The sequence below is a fragment of the Pinus tabuliformis genome, chromosome X (genome assembly GCF_031772625.1).
Source record: "Pinus tabuliformis cultivar Carrire ecotype Pingquan chromosome X, CPIR1, whole genome shotgun sequence".
NCBI lineage: Eukaryota > Viridiplantae > Streptophyta > Pinopsida > Pinales > Pinaceae > Pinus > Pinus tabuliformis.
This window is the reverse complement of record NC_142308.1, coordinates 1,139,965,755-1,139,974,453: the sequence shown is the minus strand read 5'-3', so window position 1 is coordinate 1,139,974,453 and position 8,699 is coordinate 1,139,965,755. Positions and strand designations below refer to the sequence as shown.

General features: G+C 35.9%; 1 pseudogene; it reads right to left on the bottom strand.

Moving 5' to 3' along the window:
- Window positions 1-4,839: 4,839 nt before the first annotated feature.
- On the bottom strand, window positions 4,840-5,641 carry LOC149143867 (UNC93-like protein 3 pseudogene; annotated as a pseudogene).
- Window positions 5,642-8,699: the final 3,058 nt, after the last annotated feature.

Sequence of the window (8,699 nt, the reverse complement as noted above, 5' to 3'; positions counted from 1 at the left end):
TTCTTTGATATTTATAATACATGGATGATTTTTATAAGTTTGTTTTGTTAAATAGAGTCGTAAAAAAGTCTACTTTGGGACGAAATGAATTCAGGAAAAAGAGCCACTATAATGTACGATTTGTAGAGTTTATAACACACTCCCTTGTATAGCCAAAGGTGGTTACTATGCTAACCCAACCCAAAGATGGCTATACTTCAAATAGTTGACCTACATTGAAAAGGTGCCAAAAATGGCTAACAATTACATGAATAAAGAGTCTATGATTAGCTTTTATTGAGGGCTAACCAACTTAAGTTGTTTTTTTATAATTATTAAAAAGTTGCAATCATCTAGCCCATAATGGATGGATGTAGATTTCTGATTTTAGAGTTGGGGAAATTAGAAACAAGTGTGCAGCTAAAGGTTTGTGATACGTGATTTTTCAATGAAGTTAAAAATCTTATTGTTCCTTTGAATATTTATGCTCTAAAAGATGACTATACTATTTTCTACATAAGAGAAGCTACTAGAGATTATCTTACTGTACATGTTATGCTATTTACCACTATAGTTGTCATTTTCATATTCTCTCTTTTACTTGTTTCGTTAAGGCTAGCACAACTTGGAAATGTTTCCTATAGGGATTACATAAATTCATCAATTAAGCCAATATTTTGTATCATTGGTTTCTCAATTGTATTAGATGTATATAAACAGGTTAGGAGTCATTCATTATTGCCAGCATAATCTCCCTAACCATTGAACTGTAAATATGGTTGAATGGAAAATGAAATAAAGGACTGGAAAAAAACCTAATTTCCAATATGCCAAGTTTTGTGAACATTAATGGAAGAGTCTTACACAACAACCATATATAGTATTGAAGAGTGAGAATGGTTTAGTAAAGAGTAAATAAGGCCCCTAAGGTGTTTTTCTAAATGCAATTGTTAAATGCTAACATGAATATAAAACGGTGACTTTCATTAAACCTTATCCACTCTCTTACAACCAAAAGAATGGATCCCTAAATTGGAAATGGATACATTGAAGCAAACCACAAATTCTTTGGAATCTATTTTGGATTGGTGCTTTTTGGCTCCAATGAGATTTTGGTGTGAGTATGCCAAGAATTGATTCTGGTAACTCTAGATAATAATCATATTAATGTGGAAACATTGGAACAAAATCCTCAACAAGGAATATACCATTGTCACTTACTAGGCTTTCATTTAAGAAGGTGTCATGACCTACATAGTACAAAGCACACCTATAAGTGATGTTAGTACCAAAGTGTAGGAGAATGTTAACTCGAAGACTTGCACCCCAAAGCCAGCTCTATTATTGGTAAAGTTTTTGGTGTGTGTAACTTACCACTTTGGCACTTTTTTGTTTTGCACTTTCACTCATTGTTGCCTTCGTATTCTAACTAGTGGGCACTTAAGTACTTCAATAGTGAGGCACATTGGTATTTCAAAACTTAGGCACTTTTTCATTTGGAGATTTAGTATTCTTGTATTTCAAGTTTTCAACACTATCGAATGTGCATTTACTTCTAAGATACTTTTATAATATGCCTTGTGCACCTGTGGTACTTTCAATATCTTGAAGTTCCTTTGTAATTACAGTAATTTTGTAAGTTGATGTGTTCTCACTTTTATCAATTGTCATCATGGCACTTGGCTGTTGAAAATCTTTACTCCTAATTGCACCTTTTGTTTTGTGTGTTTAACCTTCTACATGTTGCAAGTTGATTATGGGAGCAAGGAACAAATATTCTTATGCATGATTGTAGTATTTTCTTCCCACAGTTTCCATAAGGTTTTGGTTATTGTCTTTGAAAATATTTGCTTTTGATGGAGTAATATGCCATAATTTTATGTCTGCAAATATTATAGTTATCCTTAAAACAAATACGATATGGCACTTTAGTAATAGGTCAGTGGACTTGGTTCAAAAATAAGAAATGTTGCATGCATTGAATGCATAGCTTTGATTTGAAGGCCCACCCACTGTATTAAAGTACCTCATAACCTGTACATACTATAGTACATACAATATCTTGCCTATTCAGATATTGATTTCCAGGTTTGCACATAGGATGGATTATTGTCTTTCACATGGTATCCATTTGCATTGTTTTGGTTTCACATGAGTATTCTAGTACAAAATCGTGAACCTAACATATAGGATTTCATGTGTGTGTGTAAGCCGATATATACCACTATGACACTTGATTTTCTACCTAGTCACTAGGCTTGACTCCATGATCATAATCTATAGGAAATAGGAGTTAACACCATTCTTTAAGCAATGCAAACACACTTGGCAAGAGCTCAAACAAGACCATACCTATTCAATGAAGATCTAATTTAAAAAATACAACACTCTCTTCTAACACATAGAAATCTATTAATGCAAGCACATTGTCTTGTTTAATATCCATAGTCACCTTTAATGTCAAGATTCACTGGACTCAAGAATCCATATACACATAAGCTTAATGGTTTCAGTTCTCATGTTTGTAAATTGTGTTCTTTCAATTGTGTGGGGACATGTTAGGATGTGTGGTGGTTAATTCGTTGTTGAACACTTCTTAGTCCAGTATTCCAGGTTAGAATTCAACAAATCTTCGTGGTGGTCCACATACAAGGTTGAGAACCAGTTTGTAACTAGTTTTTCAATAAGAATTCCATTACACGCATCATTATACAAACATTACAAAAGAATAACATCGGTAACCATGCTACTGCTAGATGAACAACCACATCACAAGTCATACCTCACACATCAATGGAATCATTCACACTCCATAAAATAAGCATGAAATTCATTATATTGATCAAAAGTGAGAGATACTTATCTCAATTAGGACTGGGCAACTAAGTCTAGGACTGTGACTATCCACCCAGCCTTAGATTATGTTGCATTGTGGTCTCTTTGACAACCAATCACCCCCTGTTGAAAAGTGTGCAACAAGAATGCTTGTTGAGAGTGCAACAAGATGATGGAGTTTAGTGAAAGGAGTCGCCTTCACTAAGTGGGCCTGCAGGCTATTTTTGGCGCAAGTCTATTTTTATACTATGTCTATTTTTAGACATATGGATCATGTCTATGGATTGCAGGTTGTTGTTTATGGATGATTGTTCAAGTTGGGAAAAAATAGATGGACTTCTATTTTTGATTAAAGTGTGAATGATCAAAGTGTGAGTGATCAAAGTCTATTTTTAGACTGGCTGTCAAAAATAGAAAAGTCAAATATTATTGTCTCATAATAATATTTGGACTATAAACTTGATCTTATTCTCTTGGAGCACTGGATGAGCTACGGATGTGGTACATGCAGATCCTAGAGGGAAATACATGGTTACCTATGGGATGACTAATATTTGCATGCAGGACTTCAGTTAGAACTCAAGTGAGTTGAGTTTAGTGGACTGGAGGTGCAGTTGATGGAGTTGTGTTCAGTTTAGCTTTGTTAAACTGGTTGTATTTAGTCTAACTGATCAATAGACTAGAGATGAGTTGGGTGAATTAGTTATTAATTAATTCACAAGTTATTAACTCATAATGCAACTATAGAATACATCAGTTAACTCAGTTGCATGTCAGTGCATGTTCAGTTCAGCAGGGACAGGTGTTGGAGGATCAGATTGCTATCAGTTGTGACTATAGTTGTGCACCAGATCTTGCACAATCAAGGGATTGAGTATGCCAATGAGTTTGCTCACGTATTTTCCCAGTATTGTAGCCTTTTCTCACGTCCAACAAAGTTAGAGTGATTATTTTGAGGTGAAATACGAGTTTGGGAAGCTATTCTCATTAGTTCTTGAGCAGGTATTGAGCAGTGGAGGCAGGAAAGCAGTGGAATAGATTTGGAGATCAGATCTTAGCTGTATTGTGTGTAACAGGTCGAGCTAGTACTGGATTGCTTGTGATAAGCATTGTACTTTGTAATGTTACATGATTCAATCAATATAATATACAGATAGTTGGGGTTTTTAGTGAGATGCTTTCCCCGGGATACATACTGTGTTAATGAGTTTGATTGATGCTTCTATGTGCGCCTGTGAATGTTTCTGCTTTTGTAAATTGATGATCAATGTAGAGGAGATTATGTATTATACATGTTCCGCTTATAATTGTATGATCAGGATAATCTCTGTGAATATGTGTTAAATTATTCAAAATTTCTACACCCCCAAGCCAGATTCCAAAGCTTGAGGAGGTTGCTCAAAGGATGAGACCAAAATTGTTGATTGAAGCATAAACTCCAAAGGTCCAACCACTTCCACCTACCAACTACTAAATGCAATAAGCCCAACACAATGAGTCCATAGGTTTGCTACCTCCACCCTTCAATCAAATGATGGCTTCGTTAAAGGTTTAAACTGGGAATCCAGAAGCCTGCTACCTCCACCCTCCAACCCCCTTACAACCTCTTCAATAACCATAACATAAATGTCCCCTTCCTTGGAATTAAATTTTATAAAAGTGGCCTCTTGTTGTAAATTTTATTTAAAAGTACACCTCCTTTTAATAAGTTCAAATAGGTTAAGATTGTGATCCCTTCCAATTAACAGAGCCAACCTTCCATAAGGGTATATGGACAGATCATTGACACCCTTCTTATGGGCTTTCAGAGTTCTAAAGTACACCCACAAGCTTGAATCCCATATCTAGATATTTCAGTTCACGGAACTGCTTAGCAGGGTTCTAGGACAAGTGGCTTTGGACTTCATAGAAGACTCATCTCCATAGAAGCATAGGCTTGTTAATATGGCCATGCGTTGGAGCAGAGAACCCATTTCACAGTAGGAAGTAAGGTCAAATTCTTGATGATTTCATCCATACCCCCTGTTACAAGCACTGGACAATATCACGAGGAAAAAGTAGCCCAAGTAAAACATTTATTTGTGTGTTTAAAAATCGATCCCCTAAACCCCAAAATGTTGTCATGCCTAGTAGATTGATTAAGTCTATTGCTCCATTCCCAAAGCTTTGATTCAACCACAATTGAAAAAGCATAATCATCAAAAATATAATACCACCAGACATAATGAGGGCGATGGAGAGCAAACTAGTCATTAAGAATCTAGCCAATAATGAGAAAATTGCATTAGTAGCTTCAAAAACAAGCATAGTACCTCCAACACATGATATACAAATTGCAGGGTTGACAACATATTTTGTAAACTCTGCCCATACAAATCCTTGTTCAAGGCCTAAGTAGATAAGCAAAGGGATCAACAATAACATCCTTTTATCAAAGAGAGGAATAAAGGTTGTCTTTAGTAAATCTCCAACAGAAGAATGTAAGCCATTACTAGATTGAACAGTAAGATCAACTTTTGTACCACTATGTTTATCTAAAAAGAATCCAAAAATTGTGCCCAGAGTCATGCTTCCAAGAAATACAATAAACAACACTGTTGTGCCATAGCCTTTGCCTTCCATTCCAGTTTTCAATAAAGCAAGCAAAAGCAAATTACAATAACTTGGGTAATAGCAAACATTTCCCAAAAATTTCCGTTGAAGTTTACAAGAACTCTTCCTTCAGGCAAGTTACATTCAGTTGCATGGCTCCTTGCGCAAAAGTCATGTAGGTTCCCTCCCCAACCCACATAAGAAAAGTTTTAAATCCAAGATTCAATGATGTCATAATCTTGTGAAAAGGGTAAACCTCTTGGAAAATCTCCAATGTGTTAATTTATAAAGTTGAATATCTTGGATATCCAATGGAGAAAACAAAAAGAAGTTTTGACATCACCTTGAAGGCTAGGAGAAAACACATTATGAGAGTGGGAATTGACAACCAAGTGGGATATAAGTTTGATGCATGCAACCACAATGTGCAGAGTGTTAATTTGGAAACTCAAGGAGAAATTTCCTCCATTGGACAACCTTCCTCATCAAGAAAGACTCCTCCTAGCCCTTGTAAGAATTTAATTTGGTGAAGGAAAAATGTAATTTTTAAAGTGAAACCCACAAGTACACAAAAGTACAAGTCGGCCTGGACCAATTAATTCGCTCCCCTAAGGCTCATATAAATACACATCATGTCACATCACTTTGGAGCATCATCGTCAAACATCTCATCTTCTCTCCCTTCATTTGATTAGTTCGTACAGGTCTGAAATAAGGAGGTATGAGCTCACATGTGCGAAGGGAAGGAAGACAAGTCTAATTTCTACATTGACCTTCTAATTGGGACAATTTGACCAACCATTGATCAACTTTGACTTGATGTTTTGACTTGCAAATTTTCAATTTTAGAAGGTCGAATTGTTTAGGAAAAGGACCGAACTTTTCTGGACAATTTGACTTGGGTTGGCTATAGACTTTGACTGAAGTTTACCACAAAAAAATTGAAGTTTGACTACAGGTTTTCTCTCTACTTTGACCGAACATTTGTTGATTGTTTTTACTAGGTTTGACCGAGTTTGAAAGGCCGAGTTCCTTGACTATTGACATAGATGATTTGGAGGCACTTTGAATGTTGAATGTTAACTGATTAGGGCATCTTTGATTGCTATTGACTTTGACCAAAAATTGCAGACTTTGACTTTGGATTAGATTTGACTTTTTGGATATTGGTGAGTTGAATTAGAAAGTCAAAGTCGTTGACCTTTGACTGGTTGTTAATAAATTGGAACATTGCATCTCTTTGTTGAACATTTGATGAAAATCTAATAGAAGAATAATTTTGAAAGGGTTTTCCCCCTTGTGGGGTTTTTTCCCTGGTCTTTGACCAAATCTCGTGTCTCTCTTATTCTTGTTCTTGGTTGTCTTCTATTACATTTGAATTATTGTTCTATCTATAATTGCTTATTGTCTTTAGAAGATTGAATTTATTGGAATAAGTGATTGTGCTAAGCATAAAACATGTAAAATTAACATGGGATCAAAGTTGAGGTGAAGATAAGCCGAAGGAGATAAGAAACAAGCAATCATCTTTGGAATGAGTTAAAGGAGCCTAATTGACTTGGTCAATATGTTTACCTCATACTTCAAGGAATCAAAGAAGTTGAATGACTCATCTAATTTTGTTACTTGGAAGATCAAGTTGGAAGTGACCTTAGATGAAAATGATGTCTTGGAATATGTGGAAGGAAAGGTACATGAGCCGCTAGAAAATGCTTTTGTTGTTGTCAAGGCCAGGTACAATAAAGGTGAGATCAAAGCAAAGAAAATAATTATTGATTCTTTGAAAGATCATTTGCTTACTTACATTGCAAAGTTGAAGAAATCCAAGGATGTCTATGATAAGTTGGTTGCGATGTATGAGGTCAACAATTTGAACCACATTCTTTCCTAGAAGACTCAACTTAAGGACATCAAAATGAACAAGGGGGAGATTGTCTAGTCATATTTCGTGAGGATATCCCAACTAAGGGATCAATTGAAAATGATTGGGGAACCTATGTCTGATAGAGAGAGAGTACTTATTGCACTTCAAGGCCTTCCTCCTATTTGGGAGACATTCATTACTACTATAAGAAACAATGTTAGGTTCCCTAAATTTGAAGAGCTCATTAGAAAATGCACTCAAGAAGAAAATAGGATGATATCCAGAGGAAAGATTCAAAAGCATGAAGAAGGAGAGCCCTCTACATTTGTTTCACAAGTAAAGTGGACGAAAGGAAGAGGAAGACCATCTAGTTCGAGAAATCCTACCCATTAATCAAAGGACTCCAAAAGAAGAGGAAGGAGAATTGAATGCTTCAATTTCCACATGCATGGTCACTATGTTCGAGACACTCTAAAAAATAGAGATGCTCCAAGGTCCAACTATAACAACAATCATGGCTTCAACAATAACAGGTTTAATGATAGAAGAATAAGAGATGCTCTTGACGATCTTGAAAAAGATCACCATCCTCAAAAGAGATGAGGAATTCAAGGTGTGTAAATAATGTAGCTACTACTCAATCTTAATATATTCTTATTTTTGCTCTTTCTAGTTCCTCTCCTCTGAATTCGTGTGACGGTTAGTAAACAGTGGGGCCTCTAGACATTTCTCTAGGTATCGTGAAGTCCTCTCAAATATGGTTGAGAGGGAGAATAATATGATGATCATTCTTGGGGACTACTCTACTTTTCCTATGAAGGGTTTTGGTTCTGTTACATTTCAATTGGATTATGGGGAAATCATACTTCTTCATTTGTGTTCCAGGATTGAAGAAGAACCTTGTATCTATATCTTCCTTCGTAAGAGGAAAGGTCCTCACCTGGCCTATGGAATCTCACATGAGGAATGCATTCACCTTGGTATCTAGAATTGAAGGACTCCGTAGAGTTAATGGAAGAACATTGCGAGCACTGGTCCATTATAGCAATTGTCAAAGTGAGCTATGGTGCTGAAGGTTTTCACATCTAAACTGTGATGCCCTGCCTAAAGTAAGGATGATTTATGTAATGCTTGAAGTTCAAACTAAGCAAGATGGGGTATGTCTGGGATGTGCCAGTGGAAAGAATTCGAGGGGAACATTCCCTTCTAGCAAACGTAGGACCAATGATATTCTACAACTCATACATTCTAATTTATGTGGACCCGTGTCAATAAAATCTCTAGGTGTCTATTTATATTAAAAAATATTTGTGGATAACTTCTCCTAGAAGATATGGAGATTCTACTTGAAGCACAAGTACGAAGCATGTTATATGTTCCAGTATTTCAAGGTACTGATAGAGTATCAAACATGGAAAAGATTCAAGGT